Source organism: Danio rerio, chromosome 8 (assembly GCF_052040795.2).
Source record: "Danio rerio strain M-AB ecotype USA chromosome 8, GRCz13ab, whole genome shotgun sequence".
Taxonomy (NCBI): Eukaryota; Metazoa; Chordata; class Actinopteri; order Cypriniformes; family Danionidae; genus Danio; species Danio rerio.
This window is the reverse complement of record NC_141028.1, coordinates 11,037,851-11,065,807: the sequence shown is the minus strand read 5'-3', so window position 1 is coordinate 11,065,807 and position 27,957 is coordinate 11,037,851. Positions and strand designations below refer to the sequence as shown.

The 27,957-nt window shown below is 36.9% G+C and overlaps 1 long non-coding RNA gene across 2 annotated transcripts in view; it reads left to right on the top strand.

Annotated features, from left to right (window-relative positions):
• The first annotated feature begins 11,767 nt into the window (after window positions 1-11,767).
• Window positions 11,768-27,957, top strand: part of LOC147835511 (uncharacterized) — a 56,703-nt gene continuing 40,513 nt past the window's right edge. For both annotated transcript variants that reach the window (XR_015497576.1, XR_015497577.1), the window contains exon 1: window positions 11,768-11,912. This is a non-coding gene — a long non-coding RNA (uncharacterized LOC147835511). The remainder of the gene's footprint in view (window positions 11,913-27,957) is intronic.

Genomic DNA, 27,957 nt, shown 5'->3' with positions numbered 1-27,957 from the left:
CGCAGTCGCTTTTGGCCTCATGTAAACTAACACGCAGTGTGATCTTTCAGCGAGGAATGACTAATTCTTTTGTGCATTGTTTCATTTTCTTAGGATCTAGTTTGTAATTGGAAAGTCTGTTATGTTCGATGGCAGCCAAAGCCAGTTTCGAGTTTTAGAGCAGAGGAATATTGAAAGAAAATCTGCATAGTTCAGAATGATGTGTTCTCGTCAGACATGGTTCCAGTTATTTTTCTGTCCACAATGAAAGTAAAATTGCGTCAGGGTGCAGCAAAATCACAGCCAATCAGGACACATTCATAACAGCATATTGATACGTTAATATTTGAGGAAACTGAAGATTTATTTTTTAAATAATACTTTTATTCAGCAGTAGTGCGTTAAATAGATAAAACTGACAGTAAAGACACTTTCTGATTTCACAAAACAATTCTATTTTAAATAAATGTTTTTCAAAAAAAGCTTGAAATCTTGGTTAAAAATATTTTAAGCACTTTGAACATAACTCTGTATGAATACATCAAATGTGAAATCTAATAAACTTGATGAGCAGAGTTTGTTGCTTTCCTATTTAAAGACAACTGAAGCTCTTATCAAGTCTTTGTTAAAGCATTACAATTATTGAGGTGAATCACATTAAATAATCACAAGACGTATATGTAAATCAGACCTAAAGAGGGTGAAAGATTGCAGATTTAATGGCTTTTTTGAGGGAAGAAAGCTTTGTAAATGACATAATTCCAATAAAAACTTACAATGCTATTGCTATATTTAATGTAACTAGTTATTTCTACAAACTATTATGACTCTACGTCTACTTCAAAGGAATGGCCAAACAATTCTTCTGCTGCATGCCTCTCAATATGATTTTCAATCGATTCACAGCAAGTCTGTCTTTAAAAGTTTATCAGTAACAATCTTTTTTTCTCGTGTAAATTTTCTCATAGTGGTTTTAAATGACTAAAAATAAAGATTGCGTTTACAGAACTTTGTGTGTACTTATTATGTAAATAATATTACATATACATACATACTGTATATACACACACACGCTACTGGTCAAAAGTTTGTGGTCAGTTTTTTTTTTTCTTTAAGAAATTATTCTTTTCATTAAGGCAGCGCTTATTAAATGTACAAAAATGGCTAAATTATTAAATATTTATTAACATTTTAAGTAACTGCTTTATTATTGTATGTAGTTTCAAATGAAATTTATACTCCAGTCATTATTGCTTTTATTACTATTACCATTAATAACAACAATAATAATAATAATAATAATATTAATTAACATTGGAGTGATTTCTTAAGGATCATGTGACTGAAGACTGGAGTAATGAAGCTGAAAATTCATCTTTAAAATCACTGGAAAAAATGATTAAATTAAATGAACTACTTTTGAACAGTTGTTTTTTAGTGCAATAACATTTCACTATTTTACTATTTGTACTGTATTTTTGATAAATGCAGCCTTGGTGAGCAGAAGAATCTTGTTTTAATAAAATCGTACTGACGCCAAACTTTTGACTGGTAGTGTACATGTATGGAAAGAGTTTATTATATAGGAAATATTTATGTATAACATGTATATTAATATTTATATAGGATTTTATGTGCACTAAATATTAAAACACACATTATGTAAATGCAAACTTTAATCACATTTCACCACACAATTCCAACACAAAAACTTATTTTTTAAAATTTTTTAAACAAATTTAAGTTGTCTAAATGTGTATATAAGGTCATACTTTATCAGTACGAATAAACAGTTAATACCATAATAATAGGCAGGTAATTAACCAGTAGTTAATAGTGGGACTTAAACTAAAGTGTTTCCCAAACTTTTATTTTGTATGTGATTATTTGTGAATTATTGTTAATATACTTAAGTACTGTTTTTTATTTATTTACTTTTTACTTTTGATACTACACTGTAAAAAAATGCAGGTTTCCACACAAATAATTAATGTCCCAACACAAATCACAAAGCTAACGCAATCATGTTTTTAGTGGATTGAACATGAAACAAGTAAATTGTCCTAAAAAACCCTCAGCAATTGTGTTGATCCAGCTCATTTTAAGTAAGTAGTTGGAACAAGCAGCAAAATGTTTTTTTTTGTTTGTTTATTTAAGTGTAAAACACATTCTTTGAGTGTGGATTGTCACACTACACTGCTTGACAAAGGTCTTGTTGTCGATCCCAGTTGTAAGAGCAGCACATAATAACGACTTCTAGTTGAAGGTAGATTTTTCAGATGAATCATCTGTAAACTGCATCCCAATCATCACAGATACTGCAGAAGACCTATTTGTAACCCACATGGTCCCAAGATTCCCAGAGAAATCAGTCAAGTTTAGTGAAGGAAAAATCATGGTTTGGGGTTACATTCAGTATGGGGGCGTGCGGGAGATCTGCAGAGTGGATGGCAACATCAACAGCCTGAGGTATCAAGACATTTGTGCTGCCCATTACAATACAAACCACAGGAGAGGGCAAATTCTTCAGCAGGATAGCGCTCTTTCTCATACTTCAGCCTCCACATCAAAGTTCCTGAAAGCAAAGAAGGTCAGGATTGGCCAGCCCAATCACCAGAAATGAACATTATTGAGCATGTTTGGGGTAAGATGAGGAAGGAGGCATTGAAGATGAATTCAAAGAAGAATCTTGATGAACTCTGGGAGTCCTGCAAGAACGCTTTCTTTGCCATTCTAGATGACTTAATTAATACGTTATTTGAGTCATTGCAGAGATGTATGGATGCAGTCCTCCAAGCTCATGGGAGTCAGACACAATATTCATTCTTTTCCCCACTGCACCATGACTTTATATTCTATAGTGGACATTATTTCTGTTAAGTGACCGACTTTTGTCTAAGCAAGGTCAGACGTTACTGTCCTAAATAAATCATTCAAAATAAAAAATCAAGGCATATTTTATTTTGGCAAAATAAATGTAAACTAGAGGACTTTTCCTTTCATATAAGCCACTTCTGATACCAAATGATCATGTCAATAATGACGTCAAGTTATCATTTGTTGTTCCTAAAACTTGGCTATGCGACAAGACTTTTGTCAGGTAATGTATACTCTTAACAAAGGTGCGTGTGGCTAGTCCTAGTCGTTTAGCTTCCTATAATGCATGCTAGCGAACTTGTGTTAAAAGTTGTCTTGTTTGCTTCTACATTAATTAGCAGTGATTACATCAAAGGCGTTCAGCCAGCGGGCAAGATCTGAAGCAGATCAGACACACGCTTCAGTCTTGAGGTAATTACGAAATGACAGGTAACACTCTATACATATGCAAACGCTAATTTACATATTCTTGGCTTAGCCAGCTCTTATTTTGTTTATTTTTGGGGGGTAGGGATAAGTCGGGTCAAGCTAACATCTCGAATCTTCAGCCCTGGAGAGATAAAGCGGACTCCTTTTATCAGCTGACTATGATGGATCCCGCTGTGCTACTCTTCCATTTTGCAGAGAACCTAAGACTGCTACTGTTTAAAGTTACGGCAAATGACTGTATTTTGCCATGCGCTCTAAATGACGGTCTTAGCCGGATAATGACTGCTCTCTGTAAAGTTATTTCATGAGTAATTTCAGTAAAAACTCCAGCTCCACCGAATTAGCCGGAACATGTCGTTCTTCTCCGAAGCACGAATTACATCCAATTATTCCAGCACTGCGATGACCGGCGTCGTTTCGCCTCTGTTAGCGAAAGACGTCAATCTGTCTGTTCAATCTGCTTGTGAACATGTTCCATCATTTGTTTGCAAATCAGTGGCATCTCTCCTTGCTTTTTTGCTGGTATTTTGGAGAAGACAGAGCAGCATTGGTGGATTATTTATGCCGTCGAGAAGGTGCAGCAGCATCTGAAGGGGGTAAACAGAGACGAGCTGCTCCGGCGAACAAAAAGGAAGGATTACAGAAATAGAGAGAGAGAGAGGGGGAAAAAAGGCAGCAGGCAAAAGGCAGGCCTCCTCTGGGGTGCAGAGCGTCTAAATAAATAATGCATACTGATGGGGGGGCTCATTAACCCAGCTCTCTCAATTCTGAGGGGACGTGAAATGTGTTCCTGCGTTGCATAACTACACTACTGCCGCATGACACACTTTGTCTCGTAAACGCGTATACCTACAGCATGCAAATCAGGCAGGGTTTAAGACACTAAGGCACGGAGGAACCGACATTCTTCATTATCGAGTCATTTCAGTAGTTAGAAGTGTTTACCGAGCCATGCGTGAATACATTATTGCTAATATGTAAGATTGGGGATTTCAAATAAACCTCCCCAGTCAAGGGTTATGTTGGGCACACTATGTTGTTTCATTAAGTGTTGTATATTTAGCTGACTTATGCACTTGGGTTATTCCAAATGTGTCGAAGAATGTTCAAATCTAACAAAATAAGCCATTTAGCTAGTGTCATGGTCTGCTAATGACATATAATACACTCTCTATTTTTGGTTTGGTAATATGTTGTGTTTTTTATTAGACGACGCAGAGCATCATTAAAACAGAAGCCCAAGATGTATTTTGTATAATAATACAGCTACTCCACTGGATCATGAGAGGTAGAACAGAAAGCGACTGTGGCATTATAAAAGCTCTGCTGCTTTTAGGCTTCCTTTGCTTTATACTACCATGATAGTAAGTGTTGAATCCTTTAGCTCATCCATGATTTCTCCAGGAATCCTGTATATTTAATGAAGATCACAACTCCCAAGATTCCACATTAAGTCACTACGTCATCAAAATAAGTCTTTGTTTGTCGTGAATACACTCCCTCAAGTGGCAGAAAATTATGTACCGTGCCTTGAAACTTGGATGATTAGATTTTTCTTAATTTCGAGGTCACAGCTTCATGCTATTTAAAGTTATCTTAGCGGGAGTAATTTTTATTTTTTAAAGCATTTTGCATGTTTTATGCATATTCTAAATTGTGATTATTTTATTTTTTTTTTACTTTTATTTTTTTAGAAGTATAATTAAAGCTATGGAGTTAAATTGAAAATATACAATTATTTTTAATATAAATATTGTAATGTAGATGTATATTATATTTTATATTTTATTATATATTATTTACGCTCACCTGTCACTTTATTAGGTACACCTGTCTACCTGCTAGTTAACACAAATTTCTAATCAGCCATTCACATGGCAGCAACTTAATGCCTTTAGACATGTAGAAATGGTCAAGACGATCTGCTGCAGTTCAAAGCGATCATCAGAATGGGGAAGAAAGCTGATTTAAGTGACTTTGAATGTGGCATTGTTGTTAGTGTCAGAAGGGCTGGTCTAAGTATTTTAGAAACTATTGATGTACTGGGATTTTCACGCAAAACCATCTTTAGGGTTTACAGAGAATGGTCCAAAAAAATTAAAAAATAAATGGCGCAAATGCCTTGTTGATGTCAGAGGAGAATGGCCAGACTGGTTCCACTTCCAGCTGATAGAAAGGCAACAGTAATCCAAACAACCACTCATTACAACCAAGGTCTGCAGAGGAGCATCTCTGAACGCACAACACATCCAACCTTGAGGCGGATGGGCTACAGCAGCAGAAGACCACTCCGGGTGCCACTCTTAAGAATAAGAAACTGAGGCCACAATTGGTGTGGGGGATATTTTCTTGGCTCACTTTGACCTCCACAGTCCCCGGAGCCTAAACCAAATAGAGCACCTTTGGGATGAGGTGGAACGGGAGATTCGCATCATTGATGTGCAGCTGACAAATCTATGCATCATGTCAATATGGGTTAAAATCTCTTAGGAATATTTTCAGTACCTTGTTGAATCTATGCCACAAAGGATTAAGACAGTTCTGAAGGCAAGAGGGGGTCCAACCTGGGACTAGTAAGGTTTATGTAACAAGTGGCCAGTGAGTGTACAGTATATGAAGTTATTACAAAGAATGTTCGGTTTCTTTTTTTTGGTCAAGTGCTCACCAAAAAATAGTTTTGCCCCTTGTTCAAACTACTCAGTCAAAATGATCTGATACAACACAATTCTTGAGAGTTTTTTTTACTTGTTTTATGTTCAATTCATTAAAATTTGTAAAGCAAATAGTTTAAACAAAACTATTACATTTTAACTTAATCTGTTTGTGTTGGGACAACTTCAATGAATTTTGTGGAACCTAGCACTTTTTGCCGTGTGGATCTTTTGAGTTTGTCCCAAAATTTTCATTTTGGTGCATTTATAGTTCAAATGTCTGCCTATTTAGTCTGCTTTATGTTCATAAATGCAAATATATTTTACTATTATTCTTTTTTTCTATTATATTTTATTATTTCCGGTCCGACCATTGCATATGCAATTTTAACAGTAACAATAAAACATTTTACATCAGTATTTTATTGATTGATTTATTTATTTTTTGTGGAAAAGCGTAAAAATGTAATTTCAGGATTATAGGAAGTTCAAACAGCATTCATTTGGAGCAGAATTATAATTTAATATAGCATTAAATGTAATGTGACAAATAATGCATTCTTGCTCATTAAAAAATGTATTCCTTTTCCAAACATGAGACTCCAGACTTTTAAAGCACTCATTTCAGCTCACAGGCGGGTAAAAAGTTTGACTAGACTAAACCCCCATCCTATTTTGCAGCACCTACTGAGTGTACATGTTTAAAAGCACACCATCGGTTCACAGGAGTAGATATAATGTTGATAAATTATTCACGAAACACTCCAGACGATGTGATCGAAGCAGCCCAAGTGACCAAGAGGAGAAATCATGACCCCGGTTATAATCCTGAAAGCAGAAGAGGTTCATCTCAATAAAAACCGTCTGCTTTGCTACACTTTGCATTCAGGACGGATGTATGGAGGCTCTTCTTCCAAGGGCACATTTGAGATGGTTCCTGGCTACTTTTGCTATCCCTCTGTTTATTCAGAGCCAGATTTCAGACCTGTCGGGGGTAGAAGAGGTCAGGGACTCTCTACCGTCGCACTCCATCATCAGACGTCTAATTTAATCCCAATCCAGAGGCGTCAGACACTGCTTTGGAACCACTCTGGAAAATTAAAAACGGCCCGTCTGTCTTCCAGTAACATCTCTTGGACAACCTCTGGCTGCTCGGCCGTTTCAGATATTTTGCATTTCATTGATTTAGCTGAGTTTCTCTTGCTCTCTCTCTCCGCAGTCTCCTCCTCATTCTTGCTTCATTGATTTTGTGATAAATGATGGTCGACCCTTATAAGCAGGACTTTGGAATGGTATACTTTTTAGGAGGATTGTAATTTTAATAGTTAAGATGACATCATAATATGAAATATGCTTAAAAACTTTGTATTATCTGAAAAACATATATTTATATAACATTTTATTTTTTTTCATATATTTTGCTTGTATGGTCAGTTTTTTTTATATTAGGTATTAAATGTTGATTTAATTAGAGTTAATTATAATGAGTGTGCATGAACCATTTTTTCCTGAGAAAAAACAAATCATACTACCGTACATTTCTAGCATGATTCAGAGAAGGAACATCATGAAATGTTTTTCAGAATAATAAAGACAAAAAAATAATAATAATGTGCCGGGCATATTTATATCAAACTAATTTGATGACGCATTAAAAACTCTATCTGAAGATCACGGTGCTCCAAAATACTAATTAAATACCATTTGAAATCATCATCCTCCACACTTTACCCAATTTGTCAACAAGAACTCTTTAATTTTTTAAAATATGTAGCAATTTTTGTATAATCACTGTTTTTATTTTGCATATGTTATACTTGAATCTGAAGCTGGCATGCTTTCAGACATTTATATTCATTTTCAGACGCAATAACAATTATGTTATTACATCTATATTTGGTACACAAAAAATGCTGAGTTCCACACAATCGATTTTTTGTGTTGGGAGAACATGAAAAAAGTTAAATTATTAGTTTTTGCAAATTTAAGTGGATTGAACATAAAACAATTAAGTTGTCCCCAAAAAGCCACAAAATTGTGTTGTTTCAGCTTATTTTAACTACACATTTAACAAATGTGTTTGTTAGAGTTCCGAATAACCACAATTAATCACAGTTAAAGGTGCTGTAAGTTTTCGACTCTCCTAAAACATCAAAGTACCAACTATGTTTGCAGATATTTCAAAAACATGCTAAGTAAACATACTTGTTTATCTGAAAAACAATGCTGAAGTCAGTAATTCTGATTTGTCAACGTGTGTTCTGTGTCGGAAAGTTTGTCTTTGTTTTGGTCTCTATAACCCACCCACTGCAAGTTTAACCAATTATATTTCAACAACCAAGTTGCCTTGACAGAAAACACAGCATATTTCATTTTAGGCATGAAGTCTACCTCAATATATGTAGGAGTGGCTAAAAATGCGACTTTTGGAGGACATTAGCAACCTTCAAAATATGATGAAGATTCAAAGTTATAAAAATGAGGTGGTTTTTAATTGTCAAATAATATAAATTTTACAAATCTAGACATTAGCTAAGCAGCTTCCATTGTAGGGCTCATCATCAGGCACACATGTTCCAGTTTGTGCGATTAATTTGCCAACCTGCAATGTCATTAGGGGTGCTGAATAAAAAAAAAAATGATTTAATATTTTTAATTTGGACTGCAATATCGGTCACCCAGTTGGTTAAATATAAATAGACTAGTGGTTAGTGTGTCGACACAGAACTGAGGCGCTCATGGTGACCCAAGTTCAATTCCCAGCTTGAGGTCTTTTGCTAATCCGGTCTTTGTCTCGACTCTACACCGTCCTATACATAAGGGTTAAAAAACTCTAATAATATATGTATTTTTCATTTAAATTATCTAACTTGCATATTTTTATAATTTATCCATTGAATTCATTGTTCCTGCTCATCTCAATAATTTAGACCATTACACATTAATCTATTATTTACACATTTAATTAGAATATTATACTGTAGCGGTTTGGGATCAGTATAGGATTTTTTTCTTCATGTTTTTAAAAGAACACACTTAGTTTTACCATTTTTGGCCTAATTTTTACAATTCTCTTATCTGAGATCTCTCTTGTAATTCCTCTAAATGGTGGAGGACACCATATATAAACCATAGGTGCAAGCTACAATGACGACTCTTTCCCTCCTTCTCCGCCTCAATAAGATTTTAAAGTTGGGCAAACTTCACATATTTCGCAAAGCTAAAAGCAACACAATTTCTTCCATCGTGGCTAGTGTGGCGCAGATGCTAGAACCCACCTTTACGCATGCGTGACGTTGTAAATTGTATGGCAAGTGTCAACACATGAAGGAGATATGGGTCACAAATAAAAGAACGTGTAAACGGACAGGCAAAGAAATCATATATAGGCAACCAATCGAAATTAGGCATCAAGACCTGACAGTGTAAACGGGGCCTTAGACAATTACACATTAATGTATTATTTACACATTTGTGTATATATGACCAGTGAAAGAGAAAATTAGCTATAGGCCAATATTGCACACTTTTTTACTTATTTATTTGTAGTTCATACTGATGTTTACTTTTTTTGCACTTCCAATTGCCCCTTAAGCTAAATAATTATTTATTTTAATATACCTTAAACCAAAGTGAGAATTTCATGTACAGCAAAGCTGATTCATTACTGTTCATTTGACAACAAACACTTTGAATCTTAGCTTATTTTAACTTTATTTTATCGACATTGATCAAAAGTTACTGCGTTGAAAAATCTTGTAGAAAATATGCAATACTGCCTTGCTTTGCTACTGCAAATCTCTATTTTAAAAGTAAAGTCCCCAGCATGGTTTCTGAACAGCAGCAGGGGAACAGATGCCCCACAATGATGATGACCAGCCAGCAATTCTTGTCTGATGACAGATTTGCCTACTCATATTACAATTAGCAGGACGGTTGCATCCAATTAGGTAATTGCATTTTAAAAAGTCGCTTGTCACAGGTATTCTCGCTCAATCTTAATAAGAGCACCGCATTCTGCCCGCCATCAAAGGCATTCCAGTCTAATTCATGAAATGAGCTTCACAAACAATTATTGTAAATCGCAGGAGGGAGATATGAAAGAGTGACATTTTGTGCGAGTGCCATGAATGTTTCTGTGAAATATTTCCATTCAGGTCATGCAGGGAATTAAGCTTTCGGCTGCTCACGCAAACTACAGGCAATGAACCTTTTCCAGTTGCAAGGACAATTGAATATTAAATCACCGTGTCAAAGGCAGGGCAGTAGCAATCATAAAAATAGACTTTAACATTGACAGACTACAAGAATAATTACAGTAGGTTCTGTTTGGCCACTCAGTTTCTACATGGATGTGTATTGGACGAAGATTATATGGACCTTGACATTCCTTGAGCCTCTGTTTAATTAAACTATAACAAGGTGCTCTATTGGATTGAGATCTGGTGACGGTGGAGGCCATTTGAGTACAGGGAACTGTCATGTTCAATGCATTCAACTTACTTTTACAGACTAACTTCAAATTTGATTCCTTAGCCACTAATGATGCTATTGTGAGTTCATTCATTCATTCATTTTCTTGTCGGCTTAGTCCCTTTATTAATCTGGGGTCGCCACAGCAGAATGAACCACCAACTTATCCAGCACGTTTTTACGCAGCAGAGCAGTTCCAGCCGCAACCCATCTCTGGGAAAGCTATTGTGAGTTATTGTCTTTATATTAACATGTATTTATGCTAATATGTATATATTACTTTGTAATATGAAGCTTTTTTGACAAATCAAATCTTGACATATTACATACTTCTGTTCATTATGTGTGTGTTACTGCAGCTCTAAACACTGGTCTGTACCTGTCTGAAATCATGTAGGCCTCCTTTATAAACTAATTGTGCATAATTGAGCCCAGTAGTATGCCCAAATTCATAATTTTTGTAAAACAGTAGGCAATTAATACAGGAAAAGGGTGGAATTGCTTATGTGTTAATGACAAAATGGTGGATGTAATTTCATGTATTCATAGCCTACTGGATAGAACACTTTTTTAAAAGATTTTAAGTCAAGTTCAAATAGAGATGGTTAATCTGTTAAGTTCCATCATGTTTTGGGACATGCTCAGGAGTGCACAATGTAAACCAATGCAAATCGCCATTAAAAAAAGTTGATGAAAAAACACTGTTTAGAGTGGAACTAGAGAAGCCGAGCACAGATGCAGAGGGAGCGGATCAAATAAATGAACCAGCTTATCCGTAAGTGACAGGATATCAATGAGCTGCCACAAGGAAACACTTCCATATTTCTTCTTTATTTTTGGTGTGAGCACTTACACTTTATTGCAAATCAGTGTATTTATGATACAATAAACCTACAGAGATCAATGAGATCCAGGTTCCTGCCTCTCACGTTCCCAGAATGCATTGCACTGTGGCAATACATTCCCATTCTCTATTTAAATGTAGTAGTCTGCATTGGGGTATAGCCTACATATGATATGATGTAGCCTACATGATTTTCAAACAGAGCTATTATAGTTTACGCTCCTCTACAGAACTAAAAGCCAACAAGAATAAACAATATTTATTGATTTCAAACTTGGCCTATATTGTGTAGTGTCTGAGGGAAAAGCAATGCAGTCAATATGGACTTACCTATACTCAGAATAATTTTAACTATGTATCATAATCTTTATATTTTCTTTGTGTGAGATTTGTGCAGAGTAATGTAAGAAACTAACCTCTCTTTTGTGTATGTTGGCGTAGGGAACTGTATATGGCAAATCTCTCCTGTTCATGTTGTCCATCATCCGTTCTCGCGATACCCGCTTATATCCACGACACGTTATGTCGACGTCTTTGAAATCGGCGGCGGATTTTTCCGTTTCCTTAACTAACTAACTAACTGAATGGACAGCAACAAAACTACGAGACAATGACTGGATCTGAACCGCTGGATGACGCACTTTTTTTGTCTCGTCTTTGTAAGTTACATGAATAACATTCACATTAGCAGCAGCAAGTTGTCAGTTTTGCTCTGTTTAGGTCATTTTCACTTAATAGCGTGTGAACCCCAGGTGCTATGTTATAAATTTTATGATTTATTTTATAGGAAATGCAAAAATTATAGCCTATATAATGTTAGCAATATTTAGCAAACAGGTTTCCAATGCCCAATAGAAACATGGGTTGCCAGTTGTAGCAATGGAGATGAGTTCAATAAAGTGTGCAGTGTTGCCAGATATAACTTTAGCAGTCTTTTTCAAAAACTCGTCCAAAATATTAAATTAATAGTTCATTAATTTTTATTGATTAAATCTAAATTAACCTAGTTAGTTTAACTGTCGTAATTTTAATCATACAGCAACCAACACCAGCAGTCACAGACCAGAACATAACTGGATCACATCGAAACACTGTCCTACTCTCACTCACACACTGCACTTAATGTATAGAAGACTCTACCTATTAGAGTATGTTTTACTTTTGAAATGGGGTGTAAATTCATCCTATTTGGCGTTTTAAATTATTTTGAACATAATTGGGCGCTGCTTGTCAATAGGCAACGCTTCTACGTTTATTTTCTTGCTGTCAATTGCAGAAAAAATGATCAATAAGTGTTATGATAAACCGCTGTGAGTTCAACTGCAGGCACTTGCACGCGAAGGGGAGTTGGATTTGTCTACTTAGTCAGATTTTTATACAACTTTTCTTAACCTACTCCTGCAGATGGGCCAACAAAGTTTGTCCTATGCACTGGTTACTACTAACTGAATGGAGTAGGAGTACACAACTGTTTTGCTAAATAAGTTGCATATGTTTCAAAACTGCCCAAATTTTGACAACACGCCAATGCCATTTTTTACCCGCAAAAAATTTAATTCAAAACCACCCAATTAGGTGGTAAACTGCCCAATCTGGCAACACTGAAAGTGTGCAAATATTCTACACACTCTTAAATTAAACATTGAGTTGAAAGTCACTACGTTTGAGATGTTTTGATGGGGTTCATGTTATGTACCCAATTACCATAATGTAGGTTGTTTTACTAAACATGTTGATTTGAGTTGTTGATTTAACTCAACATGATGTGTTAAATTGTTTAGTTTTTTCCTAAATATTTACCATGCCTTGGGATTATATTTTGTTGGGATTTATATTTCATTAATTTACATCCTGTAAAAAGTCAAAAGTGTTTACACAGCATGCCATTTATTTGTGATAAATACAGCGCAGGTTTAATTTGAAATGCAGTTTTTTTAAACACTATTACAAACATTTAAACTAGTTTAACATGCATATTTTTAAGAAATAACAATCAAATTAGCATCAGGTATTCATTGATATAATGAATAAATGCATTTTTTTTTATTCAAAATGGCACATATTGATTCATTTAGCTGACACCTCTCGTATTGTCGCATATTATAAAATAATTACAGCACTCTTATTGATAGAACATTATGTGAACAAACTTTTATATGCATCAGTTTGGAGGCATGGAGCACTGAAAAAGATAAAAACGCCAAAATAACTTATAGTTAGTCTCAGACGCTAACCCAACAATCGCTATTCATATAAAAAGCTTTATGAGATGAAGATGATATCCTTTAGAGATGAAGACAGCTAAGAGCACACTATCAGTAATGCTCATTTCTGTTGCTGTCTTTAATCTGGCAACCCTTGTGTATTAGTCAGTAGCACATGTTGCTACTTTACCCATAGTTATCCCTTTCATACATGACTGGCAACCGTAATCTCTGGCTATGTTTTTATTGTGTTGAACGCAAGTGTGCCGCAAGCCTACGTTTGAGTGAGGGTCTCGGCCGTTAGATCGCCCCCTGGGGGCTGGCTGCAGTACAAGTCATAAAGCCCGCCTCCTCCGTGTTAATGAAGGAGACTTGAGCCCAAATAAAAAAAAATATTACACTTGCAATAAAATGTCCCGAAAGATAGTTCTGGTCGATTAAGGCACTGGTTATTGTGCTGAAATAGGTGCAGATCTTCATTTTTGTAAACAGTTTGTTTTTAGCAGTAATTTAATGCTGGGCGTGTCATCGTGATTGACAGCTGTGATTGACAGTTTCTCAAAGTGCGGCGTCTGAGCTTCGGCAGGAGACTGAAGTAGACTGAAATGTTATTATTCGATTTCTGTGTTATTTTACCATGACAAAATGAGTTCAGCAGTTAACTATAGTTTCTGACATACATGATCCTGGTGGAACACTGTTTATTTGCTAAGTTCAGGGCTTTTTTCGGGCTTTATTAGTTTGCTGATACACGCCTAGCCACCCAGATAGCAAAACACAGTTCCGGCTAGATTCTCGCCTGCCGGAGACTTATCTCTTAGAGCTCAGACTGACTAATGTTACCTCTGCTGGACCTACTCCGGATGCCTGGACTCACTACCCAATTCCAGCCCGAGTCAATCGAGCCAGATGCGGCGGCCGAGCGAGCAGGCGCTGCCGCATGCGAGCCGGAATCAGCCCGCGACGCCGCGAGTAAGTTATGTGTTGCGGCCTGGAGCTGGCGCGATTGAATATAAAAAAACCCTCATATTTGTTAACGTTATTACATCCATTTGTGTTGATATGACAGCAAACGCATGCTGAGAAGTTCGGGGGGCGTAGTTGATTTTACATAAAGCGTTTGATTGGAAGCTCGACTCTGCTCATTTTCGCGGCTCCTCCTCTGGCTCCATCAGACAATCCTTCTGCGCATGTCTGGCTCCAATTTCAGCAGTCTTTTGCGACAGTTTGTGCCCGTCAAGCAGGCGTTTTGCCCTCAAAGCGTTCAATGGGAAAAGGGGCTGTCGCGTCGTCCATATTTTTTACAGTCATTGGTTGAACGTTTTAGGTTTTTAATTTATTTTTGATTTATCAGGAACATAATTTACTTTTATAGCTGCATTTAGTATTGATTTGAGGCTTCTCAAGAACAACCCACATCCAGTTTATTATTCACACCACTTTGACACCCTGACTAAATGATTATTTCAACAGTAAGTGTTTAGTCTTCAGAAGCAAGAGCATTATCACTTGGGTGTTTATTCAAAGCGACCCTGCATGCATATTATTGTGAGATATTAAGAACAAGAGCTTAGCTTTAAATACGGTAACAACAGTTATGGTGCCTTGACCTCTAAATCCTGGCATTAGTAAGCGAGCGTGAGCGTTTCTTAAACACTGGATGCAGTTGAGAGAGCAACTCTGGGGTCCTGCAGGACTCTGACGCTCTTATCGCACTCCAAGTTCTGTCATGGTGGAGTCAATGAACCGTAGCCTGAAAGAAGCCATTGCCAAATCTCTCCCCCGCGTAGTCCTTAAGCTAAGTATCAACGCAACTACAGGTGCTGTTGAAGGACCCCGACCATCCCCACAGATCCACTGGCCCATAGCCACAAAATAAATGAAGGTTGTACCTTGAAATCAGTGTGAATGCCTCAGCGTACTCAGTTTGAAATTAAAGATGCAGAGTGTGCAATTTCCCAGGCTACTGTAGTATGATTGCTGTATGGTGTCATATAGAGAGTAGGGGTGAACAATAGAGCTGCACGATTCTGGCTAAAACGAGAATCACAATTTTTTTTTTTTGCCTAAAATAAAGATCACGATTTTCTCACGATTCTGTAGATATAAAATAAAGGTTAATATGTGGGCTATTTTTATTGTTATTCTCGAACATGGGGTAAAACAGCAATAGACTGAATTCAGGCGGCTGCCATTTTTAAAAGCGAAATCGAGGCTGCGTTGGGAAGAAACCCGGAAGTATTGTTGGGAGTTGCATAGGAACGTTGTGTTCTTGGCTTTATATCTTTTCAGCGAAGGTAAAGTGACTCAAATGTATTATTCCACTGGCTTCCGAGTGACCCGAAGGTCCGTACTGAATGAATAGTGAAAATGAAAAGGAATATCAGAGCTCATTTTCAGCTAAGTTAAGGGAAACGGCACTAGTTAGCTAACGTTTTCTTTCCCAAACACACGTTTTAGATGCCATTTATCAAAATTGAGTTAAGGAACTGATTCTTTCACTATATTAGACTTGCCACGATAATGAATATAAAAAAAAAACAGCAATTTTGCTCTAACATTTAAGGCACTGTTGATGGCTTTCTTAAAACAGTGCTGATTCACCATTGTGTTCACGTGCTCGACAGAAATGCTTGTGATTGGCTGACAAGGTCATCAGTTCACCCACCGCTGTTTACTTAGCACAAACACAGAAGAGCCGAGCGATCTGCTTGATGACTCGACTGATCTTCACATCTGCTTCGCACTCCAGTCTCTGTGTGTCTGTGTTTGTACTGGGTGAAGAGCGGTAAACTGAGTGCAAACACAGATACTCTGAGACTGGAGTGCGAAGCAGCCGTGAAGATCAGTCGAGTCATCCGCGCTCAGCGGCGCTTTAATGTTAGCCGGTTTTAAAACTTCGGTACTGGGACAACACTATTACAGACAACACAAGGGTGTGCTACAGAGGACTGCAGTGTTTAATCGCTCACCAGGTTACATAGGCTGAAGCAGGAAAGCGTCCCCACGGTGTTTAACTGGTGCCATGAACTGAAGCCTTGGAGGACATATTAGAGCTCAAATCTGAGATCATGACGTAGCCCGTTTATACGTTTATAATTTATAGCTTTACAGTTCAATTCAATTCAGCTTTATTTGCATAGCGCTTTTACAATGTAGATTGTGTGAAAGCAGCTTCACATAAATGGTCATAGTAACTGGAACAGGGTAGTTCAGATTTTAGTGTTTAAGTTCAGTTCAGTTCAGTTTAGCTCAGTTCAGTGTGATTTAAAATCATTACTGAGAGTTCAAACACTGAAGAGCAAATTCATCGATGCGTAGCTCTACCAATCCTGAACCATGCGGGCCAGTGGCGACAGCGGAGAGGGAAAAAAACTTCACCTGATAGGAGTGAAGAAAAAAACATTGAGAGAACCAGACACAGCTGGGCACGACCATTTTAATTTCTCCGACAGTGTGTGCGTCAAAGATGTAGTCATTGATGTAAGCCTGCTAATTGATCAAATGACAGAATTATGTGAACTTAGTTTATATATATATATATATATATATATATATATATATATATATATATATATATATATATATATATATATATATATATATATAATTAAATAATAATAATAGTTAAAAGCCTGGGTGCTTGTCCACAGAGGGCTCTTATTTTGAGGGCTACGTCACAAGCTCAGATTTGGTTAACCAATCTAAGGAAAGTTGGTGTTTCAGCACTGCCTACATGTGTGCAATGAATTTTGAAGTCGTTTATCCATTTTCCTACTCTAAATAAAAAAAAAAGAAATGGAGACAAAATTTATTTTTTCAATTTTTGTGAGCCAATAAAAAACAGAAGAACGGCCGTTTTCTTCATTTTCCTTTCTTTTTGTTTGAAAACGGATATGGATTAGACAGAAGATACCCTGATTCCAGAGACACATCTGAACATGTTAATACCAGGTGGAAACTTTTGTCACTTTTCTTCGTTCTTGTTTAGTAAATCTACTCTCCATCTGAAATGAAAACACATCTTCAATTTTAGTCTCTCGCTTAACAAAGAAAGTGAGGGCTGCTATGAGTTAAAACCTTGGTAGAAGTACAGATGCTTTATAAATAGTTGTGTTTGGATGTCCTTTGCTGCAGGGTCACACAAAAATATTCAGAAAACACAAATAGGTTTTTTGGTTGATGTTTTTTTTTTTTTTTAGTATTTTGTGTAAATCGTTCTTGAATTTAGTCATGACGCTGAGTTTAAATGAGAATGCTTTTACAAACTTTTTTTTCTTTTTTTTTTTAATAAGAGCCCATTTTCTGCAATGACGTTTTTTTTTTTTTTTCATCCCATGGCCATCATGTTTTCATGTTTTTCCCATTTCTGTAATGAGGTCCGGTGATTAATTATTTTGTCGTTTGAAAACTAAATGATAAATATCATGGAGTATATTTGTGCTCCAATAAGCTCAGTGCTGAAAGCATAAAATTGCTAAGGAGATAGCTCTCATTTATCAATTAATGTCTTCTTGTAGGGCAGTAGGAAAAAATCATTATCTCTGCGCACTTAGTTAATGTACCTTCCAGTAAGTGTCCAGTCCCTCGTACGGCCTTCAGCATAATAAGGAAAAGGGCAGAATATAACCGTAGGTCTGTATAAAACATTAGCACACGCGGTCTGTAAATGACGCAGAGAAATAAAACCATTTATCAGAGGCTAAGGGTATAATTGGCCTATCCACCAAATGTCTTCCCGTTTGATGAATTGTGTTGTACTTGCTGTGTTTGGAGTTGGAGATGCAGTGATATTTCCTGCTGGCTGCACGTGGTTGGCTGATCATTTTTAAGATACTTTATAAATGGCTTAATTGGTGTTATTGCAACATCAGGAACGAGATAGTGGTGCTTTTTCGGCTGGTGTGGCGAAGTCGTTAAAAACCCTGCAAGACCCATGAGCTTTCGCTGTTGTGCGAGGCACTTAACGTCAGGTTACTCCAGGGGGGATGTCCCCGTAGTAAATGTACTGTAAGGATAAAAGTGTCTGATTAATGAGGGCTAATTATGGCTGGGCCTGGAAAGGAAGGAACACCAGCATACTGCTAACTGCGCAGTGTCCACTCCACACTGACTTGAAATGAGCAATGATTATGCAATTACAAATTACAAAAACTGTTTTATTAATATATTATATTATTCGTTAATTAATTTTCCTTCATCTTAGTCCCTTTTTTGTCAGTGTCCATAGCAAAATAACTGCCAAATGTTGTAGCATATGTTTTACGCAGCGGATGACCTTCCAGCCACAACAGTACTGGGAAATTATATTATATTATATTATATTATATTATATTATATTATATTATATTATATTATATTATTTAAAAATATATTAAAGTTATTTAAAAGTTATTTAATCAAAAATAATGTTAATGTCAATGTTAATTTATTACGTTGTGAGATGCAATACTAAAGATAGATATTGATTGAATACAAAATATAGTACTAGTAAACAACTCACATTGATGCGTTGATGATTCCATTGAGATATAGTTTATATATATATATATATATATATATATATATATATATATATATATATATATATATATATATATATATTGATAAATGAATGGATGGATGGATGGATAGATTGATTGATTAGGCAGTGAAGATTACTGATTTTTAAATAAAACAGATCTTAAATGCTGTGATTTTGTAACGGCAAACAGTTAACGAGAAGCACCTGAACTGGGTTACTGAAAAATAAAAATCCAACTGCATTTACCCTATGGCTTCAGAGCTCTTTCATTTTGACGGCTTTACTTTGCCATACTTTTACTTTGCCTTTCTTTGCTTTCACATTTGACATTTAGGCCCTATTCCAGTTCTATTTTTGTAACCCTTCCCTTTGGCCCTTGAAACAGAGTGTGAGATGGAAGGGCTTCAAAATTTACCCCTAACATATGGGAAAGACCTACATGTCCTGCTCAAAACATGTCATCGCGATCTCTTACTCCATATGAGATTGACGATCACGACTGCTGTAGTTATTCTAGTTGTATTGTTTTTTTTTTGTTGTTTTTTTTGGGTATTTATCTTCAGGAAATCACTGAAGGAAATGATATCATGTTATCATAATGATATAATGAGGCAATATGATCATAACTGTATTGTGTATTTACACCATGGCCATATTTATGTATGTAAATACACCAAAAACAACATTAATATTATAGCAGACACTGTAAAAAGTATGTTGTGGGACAGCTGTACAGGAGTTATTATTGTAGATTATAGATAGCGAAAGTTTTTATTTTAGCGTTTTTTTAAAGCATGACGGTAAAACACAAACGCCATTATGAGTGTATTAAAACATGTTCTTGTTTGTTGTAAAAATTCTTAATAATGAAAAAAATACTAATTTGTGCATCTCCTTACTTCTGTGGAAGCCATGCTGCTGTTGTAGCTGTGTATTGTGGGAAATTTTCATACTTTTTGGTTTCAAGTGTGGTCCTAACAAATCTCCTTTTTAAGGGGTATCTAGCCCTTCCCCTTAGCCCTACGCCTTCAAGATAAAGAGAATTGGGACACCCCTATTCCTTCACGTGTAAGAAGGGGTCGGGTTAAGTGAAAGGGCTAAGAGTTAGAATTGGGATTGTTCCTAAGTCACGCTATTATCAAGATACACCCATTGTTTGTTGTTAATATTCACCTTCGAGCAGCAAAATTTACATACTCTGCCTTTAAACCTTTAGGGCAGGGCTATTCAATTGGCAGCCCGCGGGCCGAATCTGGCCCCCGAGGCACTTTATTCCGGCCCTCTAAACAGTGTGACCAAGACATCAAGAATAAATTTAGTTCAGTCGACAAACGGCCATTATAGTTATGAAGTTACGTGCGTCTGTTCAATAACAGCACGAGCTGCAGTTAAAGGCTGCACAGAGCGTGAGTCATCATAATCGAGTGGTGCGGGGCGGGCAGCCGAAAACATGTTTGTAGAAAAGGCTATTCGTACAATGCACTGATATCGTTAATAGGGATGCAATGATTAGTCGATTCCACTATTAACTGCGCTTTAATTCATCACAGTTTATTAATCGTAAAGTCTTCTCTAAGCCGCATTTCTGTTGCACAGAACGAAACGAAACGGCTGCAAAATGCCAAGTTGCCTGTGCGCGAGTTTTAAGTTTGAAGTACACTGAGGCTAATACGCACGCACACAGGATTAACTATAGCAGTGGCCGTTCCCATATCACGTCTTTTCCGCTTGCTAGTTTGTTATTTCTAATGTAAGAATACATGACAATATGCGGGCGCCAGCGGATCGACGCGCTTGCGTCTTTCTGGGCGCGCACAGTATAAAACATCTGACGGTGAGAGTTGTGCGTGCCTTTCAATGCAATGTAAACAAAAGATATGTTAGACGAATTATTATTAAAATGATTATATGCATGAATGCAGATGGCAACAACATTTAATCTTAATAGCTACTTACCTAATATAATGCTTGAATTTACATTAGACGTGATAACAGTGAAACCATGATTATTCTTCAGACTATATAATTGTACAACCAAAATCTATAATTTTTGCATCCCTATTGTTATGCAGTTAAAACATAACATATTAATGGTTATGAATGTAGAAGAAGCCTACTTCAGCAATGCACTGCTTTTGTTGTTCTCTGAAAAACAACATATGAATGTTTGTAAAAAAAAAAAAAAAAGGCTATTGTACAATGCACTGATATTATGTAGTTTCAAAATACAAGTAACATTTTAATGTAGAAAAAGCCAAAGTGGGTGTCTTAAGGAGCAAAAATATACAGCATATAGGCTCATATGCTGTTGTGTCATCACTCATATGGCAAGTTATATATCTCCGCCCCTTCGTTTGGGATGCTTTTCATGAACCGGCCCCCATGACAAACTAATTGAATAGCCCTACTTTAAGACATTAAAGTAAAATTGAGGCATTTACAACATGAAATAATAAAGGATCCTTGAGGTATTTTTAGCTGACACATTCTGTCAAAACCAACACACCTTATAAAAAGGACATAATAAGACCTCATTCGCGTCTATTCAGATGTGGCCATTTAAGCTCTCCAGGACAGTCGTTATCATTGAACATGATGAATCAGGAAAATCCCATGCTAATTTTTTTTCTGTCAGCCAGCACCTTCTCTAGTTCTTCCTGACTCTTATGTGTGCAAAATCCCCTTATGTTTTATAGCAGCACCAGCTCATCTGTGTTTACATAAGAGTCTCGTGTGTGTGAGGGACACCGAGCTCACCAGATCAAGGTGTGTGTGTGCCGAGACACTTCAGTGTGCCAGTTGTCCTCGCCAAAGGTCGCAGGTCTAATTAACCTACTAGCTGCGTCCTGACATGCCTGAATCTGGATCGGAGAGCCAACAATATGTTTGGTGTCACCTTAAAGATTAGCGCCCGTCCGCCTCGAAGTTCGGAGTGTGCTAATCGCCCACACCCTTTGATGTCGCCCTCCTCTGAGTGTGCAAACTCTGGCTAATAATTGAAACCATCAAAGGCTCTCTCTCGTAATCCCTGACTATGGCAAATCCCCTACTCTACGTCTCGCTCTCTCTCTCTCTCCTTAAACCACAGCAAGGGAAAAAAATAGGGGCGTCTTAAATTAATGTGCTTAGCTTTTCCATCAAGACATGACAGATCTTTGCAAATTATCCTTTTGAATAGGTCACGGTTTCACAGTTCTTCCCGGCTACAGTTTTTCACTCACTCCCCCCTCTCTCTGCCTTTTTTCCATTCCTCTTTTCATATTTTTCTGGGGTTTCATTTGTCACTCGAACATTGATTTGAGAGCGCAATCCATTTTTGTTCCCTTAAAAGCATTAATACTCTCTGGATTTGTTCGGGAGAAGGGAAGACGGCACTGTCTACTGAACGTCCTTTGTGATTGGAAATTTTTTTGCATGATTAATAACCTAACGAGCGAAATGTGCTTTGACAGGCACAATCCTCCTGCTTGATCTCAGCTGGCTTATACTGGGCTGTGACGACACACGTCAATCATTGTCAGTTTTTCATTATATAACTCTAATGCTCATGCGTCCGGAGCGCATCGATTTTTTCGAAGTCTTTGGCGTGGATTAATTTCAAACCAATTTTTTGCTCTAAAAAGAACTTTTAAAAAAACTTTAATTCAAAGAAACCGTTAAACTTGGGTGTATGTAAGTTTTTGACTCTTGTTTGCAGATATTTAAGAAACATGCTATGTAAATATTTTTGTTTATCTGAAAAACAATGCTGAAGTCAGATATTCTGCTTTGAAAATAGGAGTTACTGTACGAGCTGGAACGGCTGTCTTTGTTTTGGTTTTTTTGGTCCCGCCCCCTGCCAGTTTAGCCAATTATATTTCAGCACCTCAAGTTGCCTTGATGGAAAACAGCGTATTTGATTTATTCGGTCAGGAAGTGTGTATCCGTTACAGAAATGTGACCTCTGGTAGACAGCCTCCGAAATGAGATGCAGATTCAGAGTTCCACATGAGGTGGTTATTAATTAGCAGATAATTAGTGGTGGAAAGAGTACTGAAAAATCTTACTTAAAAAAAAAGTACTATTACTTGCCTAAAAATGTAGTGCGAGTAAAAGTATCTGTTGTAACTATTACTCGAAGTATGAGTACCTTTCATAAGTACTCAAGAGTAGTATTACGCTATAAAAAGCTGACGCATTTACATGTCATTTTTGGATGTGTGTAAACGTAACATTCTGTAGTACATTTAATTATTATTGCCCAGCAGACACACAACAAAATACATTAATATTAGGTTAGATTTAGCCTTGAGGGTAGGTGACCAAAATTACATGTCTAGCCAGCATCTAAGGACATTGTTGTTTTGGTGTCCAGTTACGATGTCAAATGACGTTGATATTTGGTTGATTTTAGGTTGTCCAAAATTCAATGTCGAGTCAAAATCTTTAATGTCATGTTGACGTCAAATATTGGCATTTTTCATCAGATATGGCAACCAAAATGCAACATCTGATAGATGTGATAGTGGTAACGTCCAGACAACGTAACCTGTAACATTAGACGTTCATGATCGCCTTACAGCAAGAATGTCACTGGTTTATGCCCCGGCTGGGTCAGTTGGCATTTCTGTGTGGAGTTTGCATGTTCTCGTGTTCATGTGGGTGTTCGCACAGTCTGAAGATGTAGAATAGGTCAATTGAATAAGCTAAATTGGCCATAATGCATGTGTGTAATTGCAAGAGTATGTGGGTGTTTCCATGTGTTAGGGTTGCGGCTGGAAGTACATCCGCTCTGTAAAACATATGCTGCATAAGTCGGCAGTTCATTCCACTGTGGTGACCTCTGATTAAAAAAAGAAACTAAAAAAGAAAAGGAATGAATGAGTTTGAAATGAAATTGGGTCATAAAAAAAAACATTCATTTTTGGTTGAACAATCTCTTTTAGCACGCCAAGTGAGCTATATTTAAAAAACAATAACAGTAATAATAACAGCACTGCAACATATTCACAGTTTATTACTATATGACCCATTGCATCCTCTGGTTGTATTTCAAACATATGCTTAACACTGACCTTTTGCACTAGGATATGGGTCATATTATGAATAAATCAAGACTCAGAAGTGGAGCAGCGGTTTTGTGCTGTTGTCGCACGTCAGCCGTGTGACTCATTTATCTCTCAGCCCTCCTACATCATGTGTCACACTGGTGTGCTTTCTGAAATTGCATTTTCCTAATCCTTCATTTCTGAAGCCATTCCCCCAAAACCACTAGCAATTAGGATAACATCAGGCAAATTTATCATCGTTTTCAGCTTGAATATCTTACTGTGAAATGTGAAATAATGATGCTGATTATTCATGAAAAGCTCATTTCAAACTACATCTCTATGCGTTTCGTCAGCGTTATCCATCACATCTGCTTTGATGGTAGATCTGATGGTCAAAATCAGAAATGCATCGAAATCACAGAAATGGGATTTTAGCAAATCATATGATCTAAAATTGTTCTTTGCTGTGTTTATAAGCTTATTTTAAGCAATAGTTCACTCAAATTGAACATTGTATTAATCTGCAACAAGCTTGTGCACTTATATTTTATCATGTAACACAAAAGGGATTATCCAGAACTTTCTTGCAGGTTTTTCGTACATTGGCTGGCAGTTCATAGTGACCATGTCCGCAAAAAACAAAATGTATCAATTTTTTATAGCATTTGGCAGATTTTTTTTACTGAAACATAGGAAATCTTTCCCTCTGGCCTTGAATATATGCAAAATTGTGTTTGTATGTGTGAATACATTGCCTGAAGAGTTATTTATGACAAGTATTGACTTGGCATATGTGACTTTTATAGATTATCATTTAATAACAGTTTTATTGTATTCATTACAAATAGTATTGAGTTCAAGACTGGGAGTATATAGCAGAAGTCGTATGAATTGCATAAGCCAACCCAGGCTAATTATGGATACGTAACCCCATCTACATTTCTGTAGAGCGCAAAATATGTCCCATGAAGTATTTTTATTTATTATTTTTTTTTTTTTTGCAGTTTTTGTTTTCAGGAATCCACCAGAGGCTGTTGTTTACACTTTTTCAGAACTCAAATTTCTCTCGCGAGTGCCATTCACACCATCTGTTCTCACATAAATCCACCATACTCTCCCTTCCTTAAACCCAACCGATAGTGTTTAAAAAGCACAGATTGACCCGATCACCCCTTTCCTAAACCCAACAGACAGTGTTTTCAAAAGCAACACAGAAAAAGTAAATCCCTCGCGGCTGCCTAATTAATTTTTTTTACTATATTATCTTACCACGTTCTCACCGTTATTTACATGTTTATTTTATTTTTTGGCTGTTGTTTTACCTGCCTTCTAGGGCCGTTCTTCACCAGACTTGAACCCTGTTGTTGTGGTCAACTTTGCTCCACCTCCCAAGTCTGCCAATGTATGTGTTGAGCCATCGGGGAAACTAGTAACAGCGGAAAAGCCATCCCGAAGTAAGATAAGAAAAAGAAGCCATCTAAGGTTTCATACTGCCCTGTAGCATTCGTTTTAAATATGAGCCATACAGTAGTACTTCTGGCTACATAATTTGTGTTTTCCAGACATGTAGACAGGGTACCATATTCACAATGAGCCTGTATAAGCATGCACTGGATCAGGGTTTTACAGTTAACTAAATATAAAACCATTAAAAAAAATCAAATAACAAACACCAATTTGTTTAATTGCTACTAAAATTTAAATGAAAACAATAGAAAATATAAACATAGAAAGACAATAAATACAGAAATTAGGTAAGTGATGTGTATTTATATAGTACACTCAAAGCACTTCACAATCATGAGGGTGGGGGCTCACTCTACACCACCACCAGTGTGCAGCATTCACTTGGATGATGTGACGGCAGCCACAGGACAATGGCACCAGTGTGCTTACCACACACCAGCTACTGGAGTGGAGAGACAGTTATAGAGCCAATTCGGTGGATGGGGATGATTTGGAGGCCATGATCGGTAAAGGCCAATAATGGGAACTTGGCCAGGATTTGGGAGTAAAGTCTTATTTAAAAGACAGTGCTCACTGACAGTGTAGTGTCCCCTTCACGTTACTGAAGCATTAGGACTCACACAGACCGCAAGTCGAGCGCCCCCTGCTGGCCTCACTAACACCACTTCCAATAGCAGCCTAATTCTCCCATGAGTTCTCAAATTAAGAAATAAATAATGTAGTTTAGGAAAGGAATTCAGTTTAGCTATTCAGTGATGCTAAAATTTTCAAAAATTACACAATTTGTGTTACACAAAAATAATTTGTGCAGGTTTGGATGAAATATTATTAATAAAGTAATTAAAGCTTTATACTGTGGACATTTTGTCTAAAATAAAAACTAATAAAAATCATGAAAGCAAACAACCAAACTACTAAAACACTACTTAAACTAAGACTTTAAAGTGCTTGCCAAATAAATAAATATAAAGTGCAAGTGTGGAATAATAATAAGTAAAGTAACAGTACTCAATAAAAGTGTGAGTAAATATTCTTTGACAGTTTTCTTTTGGGTCTAAATTTGCACTTGCCTTAAGCAAATCTTGCATTTTTAAAATGACACTGGTGAGTAAATTGTGCCAGATAATACATTTGCCCGTGTCTTTCATTGTCCGACAATCATGCTGCTTGATTAAATCCATCAATATATTTGTTCATATTGCTAAACTGCCATTTACAAATGTCAATCACATGCTTGGCTACATAAGTGCATTGATTACGCGTTGCAGAAAGGAAACATACGGGCACGCTGTTTGATGGACATGCCGCTTTGAATGGACCTGATCAATAAACGGCTAGAGAAAGATCCAGTCCCTTTTTCCTGTCTCGTCTCACAATGGGGGAATCGCAGTAGTGCGTCTGCCTCAATATGAAAACAGTCCACACACACAAAACGCCCTTTATCATCGTAACTCGACGACACAATGGCCCTGCTCTCCTCGCTCCACGCCGGCGACTCAATGTCAGCTCTCTTCACTTCTCCCCCAAAAGCTGTTTCCAGCACCTCCCCGACATTTCCATAATCACTTCATCCGTGCGATGTGATCGGACTCGCATACAAAAAGGAAGACATTAGCCCCGATTTGAACTGCTAAAGCTTTGCCAGAGCGAAGGGGCTGTTTTGGGCAGATAAGAGGTTTTGGCAGGACAGCGACGGTGGAAAGCGGTGAAAACTCAACTCTAGCCCACTTATTATTGCAGCTTCTGTAAGAAGGGCTGTTTTTCTTTTCTCAGACTTATTCATGGCTGCATTTATTTGGCGAGCAGGACGGCACGGCTTCGTTTTATTGTATTAATTCAAATCATGCAGGTTGTGTTGAGGAAAATTCAAAACCGCCCGTTTTCTGTCATCGCGGCTAGATGTGCTTTTTATGGTTGGCTGTGTTGTTTTGAATGAGTCAGGCGGTGTAGTTTCTCTATTTTCCTGCTAAATCTTTAGATGTTGAGCGTTAAACGCCAAGCACATGCTGCTCGCCTTGAGCGCTGCAGAATATCAGACTAAACACGCTGAGCTCTTATTGTTTTCTTGCTAATGTTTTCAGTTGGTTGAAAATGACTAAGTTGTTGAGTGTTCAACTTCACGTTGTGTTTCCCATTCACTACATGCAGAAATGTTTTCGCATTGGGCTCTAATACTTCCTTTCCCATGCAGGTTTTAATATTGACTTTTTTGTTCACATCACATTGGATAAATGGAAATGCACAATATAGAATTGTTGACCGATAATAAGGCCAGGCAGAAACTGGCTGGACAGAATTTTTGTAAAAAAAAAAATCTGAATTTATGCTGAATAATTTTGGGAGTACCATAACTAAACAAAATTAGTTATGATATTAGATATTAGATATGGTGTTATATTAAACAAAAATAATACCTTTTTATAGAGCCAAATAATGAGAGAACCAAATCTCCTATCACACCTATGCTGATGACACTCAG